Here is a 16,589-nt window from a genome sequence, read left to right as displayed (position 1 = left end):
AGTATATATTTTTCTGCCTTTTAAGTATACCAACTTATTACTCATGAGTAAGATAATAATTGTAAGCATTAATGATTATTCTGGGTCTTAGGTAATTTGGAACTTTAGGCTGAATAAACACTAGCCTCAGAGTGGCCCTACAGGAAAATGGGCTGAACACCTGCCTTTCCTCTTTGATCCTGTTCTCCCTGAGGTAAGTGTAACTGCATGAATTTCCTATCTTTGTAATTACTGAGGAAATGAAAGACCAAAGCAGCTAAATAAAAATACATTTCTTGCCTTTAAAAACACACACTTTTTATTCATGCCATCATTGTGCTTTAAGTTTTCAGTTTCATACAAAATATATAGATCACACTATATCTAAACAATAGCTTTCAACTTGTCCAACATGTACTGAACGCTTACCCCAAGCTAGGCATTGGGCTAAGCACCTCACCTATGCTTTAAATTTCATTTCAATTCATGGCAATCGTCAAGGTAAGTAATGATCCCTATTTTGGCAAAGAAGAAACTGAAAATTTGGAAAAGTCACAAGTTGATGTATGGTTTTGACTTAAAAGCAAGTTTATGTGGCTGACTGGGCCACTGTATTACAAGACTGATGCCCCCATCAGCAAAATCTCAGCAAATCTTACTGCTCCATACGTTGTTCTGAAAATCAGCTTGACCACCTCACTTGATTTTCTTGACTCTCTTTGTTATCTAGCCATCAAAGAGTTTTGATATACTCAAGTGAGTTTGGAAATTATGTTTCACTGAAGATGCAAAAAAGGCAGAACCTAGTACAAAACTGTGTTTTCATTTATGCATTAGAATGTATTTTAAGTTTCCCTGATTGGTCAATGTTTTATTTAGCATTTTAGTAATAATGTCTTGGCTTCCATCCTTCAACTACTTTTTAAGAAGTAAATAGAGTTAGAAGAGATTTGATTTTTTATCCTGTCATAGTGAAACGTGGAAAAAAGAACCAAAAACTGGCCAAAATGCTAATCTGTCCATACCAGGGAATGAAGAGCCTCTAGATCCTCTGGATCCTGGGGTTTGGAAGTGTACAGAAGTTGTCTTTTTCTTAGGAAAATACTGAATACAGCACTAAATTAAATCTCACTGTCATCATCTAATTCTCCTAAGCACAACATACCTAAATGAGCCAACACTAAACCTTGCTTCTGGGGAGGAGAAACATGAAAGCATGCAGAAGGCCAGCAAAGATGACCTCTTACTAAAATTTACTTCTCATAAGGCTGAAGGAGACTTCCAGGGATGAAAAGCTATTCATTTATTCATATTTTGGGGCTCTGGGATTTTGAGCTCTTGAATATTCCATTATTTTGGAACTCTTGAATGCTTTTCTCCATGAATATAAATGTTACATTGAGCTTGCAGATTTAGATTAAACATATGTGACCCTGTGATAGCTTTGGGATTATAATTTTCTGTCACTAATATTAGAATTAAGAACAGGTAGTCAGGTGAGCATCTGCAATCCAAGCATCCAGGAGGCTGAGGCAGGAAGATCACAAGTTTAAACCAGCCTGGACAATATAGCAAGACTCTGTCTCAAAAAAAAAAAAAAAAAAAAAAAAACACAAAACAAAAAACTGGTAGTCAAATCTTATTCTTTCTCAAACTGGAGACAATCTACCTATTGATGTCACAGTATGAGTAGTTTTAAGATTATTTAGCTCTCCTGTGGTAATACAAGTGCCATTTGCAACGTCACACCCTTCTTGACATTTGATTCAAGCTCTTTAATTTTATCTCTTAGTTTGAAAAATATTAACGATAATAAAAATAACCTCCCATTTGCTAGGTAGTGTTCCAAGTGGTTTACACATATTAATTTAAGCTTCATAAAAGCATGTAAGATGTGAATACTCTTATTATTCCAGTTAAATATGGGAAGACTGAGAAGTCATAAAACTTAAGGAACATGTTGGAATCAGGGCTCAAACAAAAACAATCTGACCCCAGAGTTTGTGCTGCCTCTTTTGAAGTAAAGAGACTCATTTCCTTAAGATATGCATGGCTTAGTCGATTGGCATTTAAAAGTGTTTACAGCTCTGACCAGAAATAGACATTTGCTTTATCTTCTGCTACAGGAATGCAGAGAGAGCATGGTCTACATGCCCTGGCTTATATGTGTGCACACCACGGTCCTCTACCATGCCAGCACAGCACAGTTATACATATGCTATGGATTTCAGACGCCTCTGCTAATCCTTCACTCTACTCCATTGCCTCTGCTCTGCTGGGGAAGCTACTCACCACTCTGTCTTTCCACCTAATCTCTTCTGCGTTCACTTCTTGTTTCCATTATTTAATAATAAAACATTTATAGACATGACCAGTAAAGTCAAGTGCTCTGTGTTCTCCATGGGGCAAACTGAGAAATAACAGAGTTGATCATAATCTTTGGTTTATTGCATGTTGGACAGATCTGCCTTTCTTTTGGCAAAGCTTTGAGTATAATTCCAGAAGTGTGAAGACTCCCCAGGGCAGTTGGGCAGAAAGCCAAGTACTAAATTTTGCCCTTGGCTTATAAATATTGTGCAATCAGGAGAGCGCAAAAGTATACAATTTCGAGATAAGTTAGAAGAGTAGTTCTCAAATTTTAGTAGTCACCAGACCTACTTAAGAACTTTTAAAGACCACAGTCCACGGCCTGAGCCTCAGGGATACTTTTGGACATTTGCATTATGAAGTCTAGTGATTCCATTGCAAGTGACATAGTTCTTACTGGATTTCTACAGTCCCATATTTTGAGTTTTTTTGTTTTTGATGGTATTAGGGACTGAACTCAGAGCTTCCTGCTTGCTAGACCAGCATTCTACCACTTGAGCCATGACCCACTCCTTTCACTCTCTTAGTTTATTTTTCAGACAGGGTCCTGCACTTTTGCCGGACCAGGACTGAGACCTCAGTCCTCCTACCTTCATCTCCCAAGAAGCTGGAATTAAACGCATGAACCACCATACCTGGCTTAGTTTTGAGATAGGGTTTCACTAACTTTTTGTCTGAGCTGTCCTCAAACCACAATCCTCCTATTTTTATTTCTGGTGTAGCTGGAATTACAGGCACGGACTACCATGTCCTACCCTATTTTCTGAACTTTTAGCTTAAAAAGATATCTGCAATATCTTCGATTAGTTCTTAGATAATCTATGATCATGTCTTTGTGTTATTTTGATCAGTGTATACTAAAGAACAATTTTGGGGAAAAGTATTTGGCTTTCTATCATTATGATTATATGTGATTATATCTGTGTAATACAATTTGCTGTATATATTGTATTTACATTTCTTTCACACATGATTATGTATTTAAAATTTTTTATTTTTGGCACAGGTTTCTGTTAACTGTCAAGAAAAAGAAAATGTTATTTTCAGTACAATAGTTGGTATAATGGTACAGCTCTACCTTATTTCCACATATAAGAAAAGAAACTTAGGATTTTTCATGTGTTTATATATGGAAATTTATTTTGGAAATTGGCTAATTTAACTTTATCCCACATCTCATTAATTTTTCACTTAGCCATTCTGTAATATTTTTAATACAGATTTTAAACATTTGACCATTTGCATACTGAATTCTGAAAACAACCTGAAGCATCTTTGGACATATCTATGAAAGTAGGTTAAAAAAGGCAAGTTAATCTCATTTAAGATGTTTTTCTTTAAAATCAACTAACATTTTACCTTTGGTCATGTCCTACTCCTACACAGAATAAAGTTAAGAAATAACAAGGTAGTTTGCGTATAAAATATTTAAAAATCATCTAGTGTTGTTCTTCGGCCTCCTGCTGTGCCCCCAATACACAAACTCAAATATGTAGTGCAAATAATTCCTGCCACCCTCACTCATTCTTTCTTTCTTTTTTGGCAGTACTGGGGATTGAACTCAGGACTTCCACTCACTAGGCGGAGATGACAGTGTTTGAAGCATGCCCCAGTCCTTTTCCTTTTAGTCTGTTTTCCAGGTAAGTTCTCTCACTTTGGCCAGGCCAGCCTGGTACTCCAATCCTCCTACTCTGCCTCCTAAATAGCTGGAATTAAAGGACCACCATTCCTGACTTTTCTTCTTTTCTTTCTTTCTTTTTTTTTTTTGGTGGGACTGGGGTTTGAACTCAGGGCTTGGCACTTGGAAAAAAGGTGCTCTACCACTTGAGCCACTCATCCAGTCCATTTTGCTCTGGTTATTTTAGAGATGGGGCCTCAGGAACTATTTGCCTGGGTTAGCCTCCAAACCACGATCCTCCCTACATCTGCCCAATTAGCTAGGATTACAGGTGTGAGCCACCTGCACCTCTCTTTGCTCATTTTTAAACCTTACTTCACAGTTTGTATAACATTTAATTCTGAGAGACTTAATTTTTTTTAACAGGAGAAACTGTTGCTTACGTAGAAAAACTGGCACAGATTTGTCAAAATTATTTCCTGTAATAATTAAAATAAATGATTTAGAGCTGCTCAGCTATTTAAGATCATTTCCTAAGAGCCAACATTGAGTAAAATCAAGATATAAATACATTAATTTCAAATGAAAATATTTTCTTCATCTAACACTGTCATTCAACTTCACTCAGTTTATTGAGCACACTTTAGAAATTATAATATGCAAAAATAACATGGCAACGATGCATTGACCTTAGAAAATTAAAAATTATGATCCCAGAATATGGTGTCATTTGGGAAATTGTACATTTTCACTTTATTTATTCAGCAGTATAAGAACACTTTCGTTAGAATCATGTTTTTTGGGATTCTGAAAAGCAAAAAGTAATTTTTTGATTGTCATGTACTCTATTCAGTAAGTGTATAGTGTCATAGAAAATTTAAGTAAATACTGAATAAATAGGTTAAAATAAGATGCCTTAATTAATGTCTTATTTTTATTACCATAGTCTTAAAAGCTGAAGTGAAATGTGCAGTATGTATTTCAGTAATAATAACATGATTGTTCTTATTTCCTTTCAGAAGATTGTGACTCTAAATAGAAATACGCTGATTTCCTCTCCAACTTAGACCAATGTTACTTTTATAAAATCCAAAAATTCCTAAAATATTTTATTCTTTATTTGTTCAAAACTCCAAGCCTTTCCAACACCCCAAATTTTCTTTCAACAGTTACAGTTACCAAAAATAGGAATGCTGGGTACTTTCCCTTTGCTTCCTGTATGGAGTCAGGACGGAGTCCCTGAGCTTCACCTGCTTTGTGAAAGATCAGCACCCCCATCGCCACCTCCCTGAGCACAAGTCCCAGCTCCAGGTGAGATCTCCCCGACTCCACCCAGGGACTACCACCTGACCTTCAGAGTCGCCTTCAGGTAGCCAGGACTAATCTCATCACCTACCCTCTGTACCCTTGGTGATTTTCATCACCACGAAGAGGTCAGAACTTGCCTCTCACCTGTTTCTTGAATTTAAATCCCCATTCTGCTTTCTGGGCAGTGAGGCCACAGTCCTTCTCCCCTGACTGGCAAACATGATCACTCTTCTCTACTCTCATCTTAATTACAATATATTTCACCTGTTTGCCAGTCCACCTCACCAGAGTTTCAGCTGCACATGGCAGACATAGCACCTGTTACATCACTGCTGTATTCAAAGCAAGTTCTTAGGAGATCTCCTTCACAGCAGTGAGGATCTCTCACACAACAGGAAATAGTTAAAATTTTTCATGTTCTTATCTGTCATAATAAACCAGTAAATTAGTCACAAAAAGGTAATTCTGTCATTGGGACAACTTTCTGAATTATTGGAAGCTTTTTTATTTTCTTCCTGTAATTGATCTTCTATGTTAAAATTTTCAGTAAGCGATGCCACAATTACACATTCTGCCCAGAACTGCCATCCACTTCTGCTTAGTATGTCCTTGAAATTATTCTAAATAATTTCTCCAATTGCAACATAAATTTTGCCAGAAAAAATGAGTTCATTGCTTTCAGAATTCCCTTGTTTATACATTTAAGTACCTAAATATATACAGATATTGGGCAGCTTGAGGCAGACAGAAATTTGATAAGGCTATATAGAAACCATCTCAGAATTCAGTAGCAGAAGACAAAAATTCCCAAAGACATGAGTGATAATATTGTGGTTTGTCGATAAAAATAAAGACTTCACATAATTAATAGAAAATGTAAAGAATATTTTGACCACAGTTACATTCTCTGGAAATTTTCAAAGATAATTTTTTCAAGGGTATATATTCTTACACAGATTTTAAAGCCCATTACCCTAAAACCATAATTCTGTGTGGAGATGTTAAACTAAGGTTCACACAATACAGAAATATATGCTAACATGTATATTATGTGCTCAGCTATAGCCACCATATAATTTAAAATATTAATGTGGAGAGTGTGATGAATAGTAGACAAAACTGAACTAATTTTGTGCAAATAAATTTATAAGCTACTAAATCAGAAAAAAGGGCAATGCTGTCAGCAGATGCAGAAACATGGTTATCAGTTACTTCAAATTTATGGAACACTTTATTATACTTTATAAGAAAAGGCTTTTATGGCTGGGCACAGTGGCTCATGCCTGTATTCCCAGCTACTCAGGAGGTGGAGATGGGGAGGATTGTGGTTCAAGGGCAGCAGGGACAAAAAGTTAGTGAGATCCCATCTCAACCATAAGTCTGGCATGGTGGTACATTTCTGTAACCCCAACTCCCTGGGAGAGGTAAGTAGGTAGGATTGTGGTCCAAGGCCAGTCCTGGGCAAAAATGCAAAAGCCTATCCAAAATAATTACTAAAGCAAAAAGACTGGGAGCATGGTTCACATGGCAGGAGTGCCTAACAAGCATGAGGTCCTGAGCTCAAAACTCAGTCCTGCAAAAAAGTGAATAAATAAATAAATAAATAAAGGCCTTTATCATGTAATGCATAAATCAGAGAAGTATATTAGACATTATAGCTCCCAATTTACATAAGTTAGACTGGTAACCAAAGGTGTTTCTTTAAAAAAAAAAATCTGATCTACCTTTACAAGAAACTCTTTCATTAAAAAGATGACAATGTCTTTTGGTTTTATACAACATTTTATCAAGGTTAAAAACAAAACTAAAACTGCCTTCTTTCATGATAAACCATCCATATGTGTATGTATACATCCAAAGTTCTAAAACGACTAGCTAACAGTATAAAAATCAGTCTCTCCTACCACATACCCATGGAAACCCTAAACCTATCAAGAATATGGTTTCATAATTTTGCATTTTAAAGAATCACTTTTACTAAAACCACTTTCTGCACAGATTTGATTTTCTATTTCTTGCAATGTCAATAAAACTTATTTTTTAATTTCCTCTTAGTCTAGACGGCCATGTTATAAAACATAGAAAGTATATTTTTCCATGTGAGAAACACTCCTTACTTGTATACATTCAGCATTTGCATAATTAGCTTTACTTGTGAATATTAAAATCCATTACAGTAATTCTTTTATAACTGCTAAGAGTAATTTAGTATTCTACACAACAATTTCATGTAACATCTTATTAGTTTGGTTGTTGTTACATGAGGAAAATGAAGCAGAGCCAAAGTTTAATTTACTTTAAAGCCACACGCACACACAGACGCAAGTACAGGGAAATTATTTCAACAAAACCTTCATTAAGTGAACACTTTAGAAATGTAAAACATTGGTTGATCTGTTTTGTTTACATTATTAAAGGCTACTCTAACATATATGAACAGTTTTCTAACATAGAATGATATGAAGTTTACTATTTATTCCTTTTTCATCATTGAGAACTTTCAGAGACTCAAGGTCATTACCCCAACAATAATTACAGTTGCAGCCGCAAATCAGAGGCCCCCAGTTGGATTTGCCCACTGAACACCCCGGCCAGAGGAGTTGTTCACAAAGTTAGCATAAGGATTTGGATTTCTGACCTGAAAAGTCAGATCTGGCAACAACTAGCTGAGGCAAAGTGGTGGTTCCCCCTGTGTTGGGAACAAGGTCTGTCTGGTTGGCTACTTCTCCCTATACTGCCTGCTAATTACAACTTGGGTTACCTTTCTGGTCCCTTTAGGACTGAGTTTGAGCTCCTTGGACCACTACTATAACAATGTATCTATGAGTCACAAAAGGGCTGGTGGAGTGGCTCAAGGGTAGAGCACCTGCCTAGCAAGTGTGACACCCTGAGTTCAAAGCCCAGTACCAAAAAAAAAAAAGGCCACAGGAAATTAAATATAGTTTGGAGAAAATTCCATAAAAGTTGTTTTAGAAGAAATCTCAGTTATCTTGGTGTAAGTAATTTTTATGACCACTTTCCTATTTCAGCTAAAACACAGGGGTAACTATGGTTATAAGAATACAGTTAGTAAAACTGGATATCCATATGAAGAAGACCGAAATTAGATCCCTACATCTTATCCTGAAGAAAATTCAACTCAGTATGGATAAAAGACCTGAACATAAGACCTAAAACTTTGAACTGCTGCAGGAAAACATAGGGGAATACCTCAAGATTTAGGTGTTGGCAGTGAGTTTCTGAATAAGACTTCAAGAGCTCAGGAAATAAGAGCAAGAACTGAAAAATGAGATTATATCAAATTAAAAATGCTTTTGCACAACAAAAGAAAAATCAACAGAATGAACAGATAGTCTATGGGATGGGAGAAAACCTTTGCCAGATACTCATGTGATAGGAAATTCACATTCAGGATATACAAAGAACTCAAAAAAAAATGAAACACCAAAATAACAAATAACCCAATCAATAACTGGGCAAATGATCTGAACAGACACTTTTCAAATAAAGAAATACAAATGAAAGAGAAATACATGAAAAGATGCTGACCATCCTTAGCCATGGGAGAAGTGAAAATTAAAAGTACATTGAGATTCTCCCTCATGCCCCCCTCCCCCGTCAGAATGGCAGTCATCAAGAACAAACATTGGCAAAGATGCTGGAGAAAAAAGAACTCTTATTCACTGCTGGTGGGAAGATAAACTAGTTCAGCCACTGTGGAAATCAATATGGAGGTTCCTCAAAAAATTACAAATAGAACTCCCATATGATCTAAACATACCACTACTGGCTATGTACCAAAAAAGAAGCAAAGTCAGCTTACTAGAGAGATGCCTACACACCATGTTTTTTGTGACTTTATTCACAGTAGCAAATTATGGAATCAGCCTAGGGGCTCATCAATAGATGAATGGAGAAAGATGTGATACATACACACACTAGAGTTTAACTCAGCCATTAAGAAGAATAAAATCACTTCCTGGAAAATGAATAAAACTGAAGATCACCATGTTAACTGATATTAGCCAGTCCCACAAAGACAAAAATTCCATGTTTTCTCTCATTTGTGTAGGTTATAGGAAAATAAAATAAAGTGACAACAAGAAAACAAGATCATGAAGGCAAAAGGGAGATTACTGATGAGGTGAGAAAGAAAGGGAATGGGGGACACTCTAGGGGGTGAGAAAGAGCAATGGAGGGTGTGAATATCTCAAAGCACATTATAAGCACACATGGGAAACTGTGATGAAAGCCCTTACCATGTACAATTTAAGGTGCACCAATAAAAATTTTCAAAATAATTCTAGTTAGTTGACTTCTAGCTGATCAATACCAGATTTATAGGGGAATTATTTCTATAATGTTAGGAGGAACCATTAAAGATTTTCTTTATAATAAGGTTTAAAAAAGAAAAAACCCTTGCCTCAACACTGAACTTTCTAAACTAATGTTTTTTTAAACATGTGATTGCTGTTAAAACATGAAAACAGTGGAACAAAAAAGATTTAATGACTCAGAAATGCATCAAGCTTAAAGAAACTTCTCTCTTGACTTAATGAGCAGAACATTTTCCTGAGTAGAAAACTATTTCCAAAATAAGAAAAAGCAGTTGTTTTTCATGCAATTTACTATGCTAAAAGTATAAGAATTTAACCACTTTTATTAGCATTACGTTTACAGTTCATAATATATTGAATACAAATTTAAGTACTGACAGTCTTAGTGTTGGACCCATGCTATTACATTTTGCTACTGCAAATAATTATTATAAACTTATGTAGTAATACTGAGATATTATATCTAATTATTTTCAAATCATAAAAAAGTAAACTTTGAGGTGTTACTATTAGTTAAAAATTTACAATCCTTCAATACAAGCTTTAAAAAATTACTAGATAGTAAAAATTCATGTAAATTAAAAACTTTAAAAGATTAAAAAAAGAAAACATTGAACCCCCTCCCAAATACTGTAGGCATATTGAGGTTTTAGTCATTCTTTACAATATCAAAATATTGTAACGATCAAAATGTGGACATCTAATCCACCAATTCAGAAAAAAAGAAACTGCTAGTTTCTTTTTCAAACTAAATGACTTTGCTCCTAAAGTCTTATTTTGGCTGAGAGGACTATTTCTAGTGGAAATAAATTTGACATAAACTAGGAATTCAGAATAGCTCATTTTCCTGAGACAAATTCAGGTGATTTAAAATTTCAATTTAATTATTCAAGTCATATTACAGAAAAATACCTATAAGATATAAAATGAAAACATTTTCCTATTTGTGGTTAATTTTATCTGTTTTTGGTATTACTCCATTTATATCTTACTTTACATTATGGTGGAAAGGCTGAAAATTGTGGATCAACACGGCTAAAAATTGTGACTTGCTTAAATATCTTGTGGTTGTTAAAAAAATTTGATAGCAGTCTGCTTTAAAGAACACATAATTTGAGAACATCAGTCTAGGACTAGAAGATGAAAACAGCAAATAAAAGCAGAACTAGCACACCTGTGTATACATTATAAATATATATGTATATATTTTAGCCCACTGGTTATTTTACACCTACATATAGACTTTGGGTTAAAATTAAATTGGCATGAGACCCTATCTTGAAAAAACCCATTACAAAAAAGGGCTGGTGGAGTGGCTCAAGGTGTAGGTCCTGAGTTTAAATACCAGTACTGCAAAAAAAAAAATTATAACTAGGCACAATTCTAAGATAATAATCTTTGATGTAATTCTTCCTATCTATTCTGTAGGTAGAATATGCATCAATACAAAATTGTGAAATTTATAAATACAAAGAAATGTATGAGATAGTTGCTGAATTAAAGGGTAATTATAAAATGCATACATTTATGATCACTCTCCAAGTTAACAAATAGGACTTTTAAAAAGTATAAGCAAGCAGGATTTGGCTTAACTAATAATTACAAACAAATTGCCTCAAAAATTAGAGAGGTCTGGCCTGTTTAAGCAGTTGGGCAATCAGCTATCTGCAATGCTGCATAGAGTCACTGTTCATCAGATTCAGATATTCTGCAACAGAGTTCTCAAGTCAAGGCCAGAGAATTTGTATTTTTAAAAAACTCCCTCCTTGGTCTGTTGAGACTTGATATAGGGGAAGCCGTGCTTTAGAGTAGTGGGCCTGCCTGTCATGGCCTGTTGCTTACGCATACAATTAACTGTGAAAGAGATGCACTCTGTGAAGAATGTAGGAGTGAATCTTTAACTAAAAGTTGTAACCAAAAAGAGAGATTATAAAATTTCATATCAGTTAAGGAATTAATGCAAAAGGTACCAAATTTGATGTAATTTGATATTTAAAAATCTAGATATTTTAGAATCATTAGTCTTATTCATTGTCTGAATCCAGCTATTTTAGTGAAAAAACACATTTTAAAAAGTGCCTGAGATAAGTACTCATTCCTTCTTTCCTTAACAAATATTTTTTGAGAATATATATGCCAGCAGTAGGGATAAGGCAGTGCTCAGAATGGATGAACACTCTGATCCCAGGAAGCTAAAATTTCAGTGTCACTGAAATATCACTGTCCCCTGAAAGAAGCATGCTTGAAACAAAGGCTGTTTTTGTTTTTTAGTTATAACCACTTGTACAGATTGACCCTAAATTCTAAATTTATTTCATAGCAGTGGCATTAGAATCTTTAATCAGAAGAATCTTTATCTCAAAATGTAAATAACAAAACCTACTCTGTCAATCTCTTAAATTCACTGTTAAAATTTAATAGTATATACCTATGTATATGTGACATGAAAATATACACATATGTATCTATATATGTACAACACAAATATGTGATATATTCATACCTAACATTAGACATACATATGTACATGTATCATATACTTATATGTATGGTATACAAAGTCAGTTTTTAACCAACGAAGCACTCTACAAACAATATACCAACATTATTACCTATGAAAGTAATGATTAAGATAAAACTGTGAAGACTTCAAAAGTAAAGCATAAAGAGATATTTCTACGTTATTCTAACAAATGTCTAAAACATTTCCCTTATAATATCTATTCATTATTAAATTGATAGACTTTTTTGGAGGGGACACTACTGGGGTTTGAACTCAGGGCCTTGCACTTTGCTAGGCAGGTGCTCTACTTCCTGAGCTTCGACCCCAGCCCTTTTTTTGCTTTTGTTATTTTTCCAGTAGGGTCTCCCACTTATTTATGTCCAGGCCAGTGTGGACCACAATCCTATTTACGCTTCCCAAGTGTTTGGGATATCAGGTGTGCCAGCACACCCAACCTACTGGCTGACATGTGGTCCTGCTAACTTTTTGCTGGGGCTGGCCTTGAACTCTGCCCCAGTAATAAAGAAGACAGTACAGGCATGAGCCACTGCACCTGGCTTAAACTGATATATCTTGATAAATATTTTATGTGTCAAACATAAAGATAATTTGTTCCTTCCACACAAGATAGAACTGATTATTTTAATTAAGAGGGTGTGTTCTGATAAACGGTGGATATGGTAAAGTTTAATCGTGTTAAAAAATTAGACATGGGAATTGGAGACTCACAATTATTAAATAACATTTTAAAAACTCTGGACACCTCAAAAATGAGAACTAAAGAAGCAGATGTCAGGGTAACAGAAGGATGGAGCAATTTATAAAGAAGGAAATTGGGGAAGAGAAACTAGGAAGAATGCACTAGATGGAGCATGGCACACACACGTGCACACACGCTCATGTATATATTGTGGAACTGGAGTTCTGCAGATGTAATCTTTGACCTCAGTAGCTAATGGTCCGAAAGACAACATGTTGTTCTAAGTATGGAAAACACAGAAAATAGACCACTTGTTAACTTCACCTTTTCTACCCTGGGGCTAACAACTTTGTTTGAAGTGATTCCCTAAAGAACAAAGAGAATTAAAATTTAAAGTATAAACAAAAGTCAGCAAAATGTCCAAAGTTCATGATATTTGTTGAGCTATAAAAATTATTCTTATGCATTTCCTCGATTTGTGTCATTACTTGACAGATAAATCTCCTTTTATATTCCTTGGATAATACTTTTCCTTTGTGCTGCACTTATTAATTCTTATTTGACATTATAATTCTTTCCCTACTTTCACCTGTCTATTTATTAAGATTGGTCCGTATGAGAAGTTTCTTTTATTTATTTATTTTTTTCAGTTTTAAGGGTCTTAGGAAAATCTGAAATTTTATACCATAATTTTGTGCTCAAACTCAGCCAGAATAAAATTATTCATTTCACTGAAAAAAAGGCTGAAGTTGACCATGGGAAATTAAAGCATGTCATTGGGCTTTAAGCACATTTCCAGGTATAAATTTTGAAAGCATTGCACTAAAATAGCTCCATCATAAAGTTTAGAAATGCTAAATTGAACAACTGTACTACAGCACTTCTTAAAGTGCTCGTGATGCTGTGAATCTTGATGAGAAGGAGAGCACACAGTTCCCATGTTTATTTGGCCAAAGACCCATTTTTAAACCATCAACTTACATGGGAGTAATTTTCTGAAAATACACTTGGAAGGCACAGATTGAAAAAAATCAACTCTATATTTCTAAATATTTGTACTTCATATTCTTATCTGGTGACTGATTTTAGCTAGGAACCTTTCAGATTCACGTGGCAGGAAGATTTTAAAAAGACTAGACGGGAGAACATATGAGATTCACGCACAGAATAATACATACTATTTTGCTTACTATACTTTTTAGATTTTAAAAGCCTTATACTTGGTTTGTATCAGATCTAAGAACAATTGGTACAAAGCTTCTCACATATGTTCTTGAGTTATTAATTCTGAAGAAAAGACCTTTTAATGACTAGCGGCTATAATAAATCATGGATTTTCTCTGATAATCTTATCTTATAAAATACCAACAGAGTTATTTGTTTCTTATCTCAGTTTATGTGTTTTAAAGGCATTCTGTACTGAGGTGGGAGAAACACTAGATTTGGGGCCAAAAGATATGATTTCTATCAATGCTTTGACACTAATATACTTCCCTCTTATGTATTTGAGAAAATTAAGGCCACCAGGCAGTGACAACCAACTTTCCGTCCCTCTGTCTAAGAGATTACCTATTTTCATGTCTATTTTTCCTTCCCTTTGAGCCAGGTTATCTAGCTCTGCTTCTGATCCCACCTCCTCCTCCATTGTCAGGGTCTTATTCTAGTTGCTCTACTTTCTTCATCTTCTGTCTTCAGATGTACATACTTTTCAGACCACATACCTGATCAAATCTCACATTTCACTTTCAGTGATCTCGTGTGGAGACTGAAGTCAAAAGCACACTCAGCTTTGCATTTATGGAAAATAATATGATGGAGTAGCAACATTTAGTGCACTTATTTTTCCAATTTTTAAAAGAATAATTTAAATATTACCAGAAAATCTTCAATATAGAGTGTAGAGTTTTACCCCAATGATTATATTTATGTGCAGAGGATAAATAGGAGTCTAGAAAAAAGGAAAGAAGCTAGGCGGTGGTGATTCATGCCTGTAATCCTAGCTACTTGGGAGGCTGAGATCTGGAAGATTGTGGTTCCAAGCCAGCCTGGGGACCAAAGTTTGTGAGACCCTGGATCAACAGAAAAAGCTGGGTTTATGTGATGCATACCTGTCATACCAGTGATGGTGGGAAGCTTAAAATAGGAGGATGACCCACCAAACTGGACTGGGAAAAAAGAAAGACCTTATCTCCAAAATTACCAGAGCAAAAAAGGGCTGTATGCATGGTGCAAGCGATAGAGCACATGCAGGTCTCACAATTGCAAAGCCTCGAGTTCAAACCCCAGTACTGCCCTTCTTCCAAAAAAAAGGGAGGAAAATCATCACTTTCACTTGAAAATAAAGTCTGTGTTTTATTCCTTTTCAGTGCCATTAGATTAAGAAATGTGTGCAGAAATAAGAAACAAGGAAGTGAAAAAAGAGATGAACATTTAAACATATTTTCTTAGAAGAAAATATGGCTGACAAACTAAGCAGTGAGCACAATATTGCTTGCATTTTCACACTGGAATTGCAACATTTTTGAAGAACTTAGGTTCTAGATATTTATTCTTTTCTGTGTTTTTTTAAAAAAACATAATCAGCATACCCTAAAACTCACCCTTTCAAAGTGAATGAATTAGTGATTTTTAAAAAATTTATTCACTAAGTAGTACAACCATCACAACTACCTAATTCTAAAGCATACAATCATCCCAGGAAGGAACCCTGCACCATTTGCAGTTACTCTCATTCTCCCTTCACTTCAATCCCTGAAAACCACTAATCTACTTTTTGTTTCCATGGGTTTTCCCATTCTGGACATTTCATGTAGTGGAATAATATAATATTTCATGTAGGTCATAATATATGACCATGTGCCTGGCTTCTTTTTACTTTAAGTTTTCCATACTATGTCATGAACCAGTATTACAATCTGTTTAATAGCCAAATAATATTTCATTATATGAAAATAGCCTGCTCTGTTCATCCATTTTTCAGTGAAAACACCTTTTTCTATGAAGTTTTCACAAATGAGCTACTTCACAGAAATCAGACTATTCATTTTTTATGTTATTACTATCATAAGTTTGGATTTACTAGTTAGTTTTTTAAAGATAAGAGTTTCTTACTGAACTAATCTCCATGAGAAAAAATTACCTAAATTATGGAAGTAGAAATGGAGTTAGAGAAAAATGGACATAATTCAGAGATGATCAAGCATGAGAAACAGTAAAACGTGGCGACTAGAGGGAAGGCATTATACCCAGTGAAGAAGACGAGTAAAGAGTGGTGTCAGGGTTTGGTCTGGTAGGTTTAAAGGCAGTTTACCACACAGTGAGCTAGGGAGTATAAAGGGAGAAACGAGTTATTTATCTTGGTTGCATTTTGGGCGAGGCATATGATGAACCTAATTTTCCAAGTTGAATTTGGGATTTCATGGGACATCCAACAAGACGGTCATAACCAACTAGATAGACCTGGGAGAAGATTATGAAGGAGATCAGGGATGGAAATAAAATAAAGACTTGCAAGTCTATCTATCTATCTATCTATCTATCTATCTATCTATCTATCTATCTATCTATCTATCATCTCTTCTTCCTTCCTTCCTTCCTCCCTCCCTCCCTCCCTCCCTCTTTCTCTTTTTCTTTCCTTCTCTCTATGCTACTTGAAGTCATGGAACAGAATGCACCATCAATGCATAGAGTGTGAAGAAAAGAGGGTCTAAGATAGGATTCTGGAAAATAGAAGCACGGAAAGACCATACAGAATGCTCACAGAGGTTGACAGAGATC

At 35.1% G+C, this 16,589-nt stretch overlaps 1 protein-coding gene across 49 annotated transcripts in view; it reads right to left on the bottom strand.

Annotated features, from left to right (window-relative positions):
* Positions 1-16,589, bottom strand: part of Rims2 (regulating synaptic membrane exocytosis 2) — a 573,766-nt gene that overhangs the window by 102,631 nt on the left and 454,546 nt on the right. The window lies entirely within an intron of this gene.

This window comes from Castor canadensis, chromosome 3 (assembly GCF_047511655.1).
Source record: "Castor canadensis chromosome 3, mCasCan1.hap1v2, whole genome shotgun sequence".
Classification (NCBI taxonomy): Eukaryota; Metazoa; Chordata; class Mammalia; order Rodentia; family Castoridae; genus Castor; species Castor canadensis.
Note: the sequence above shows the minus strand (reverse complement) of the source record. Positions and strands in the feature narration are given on the sequence as shown.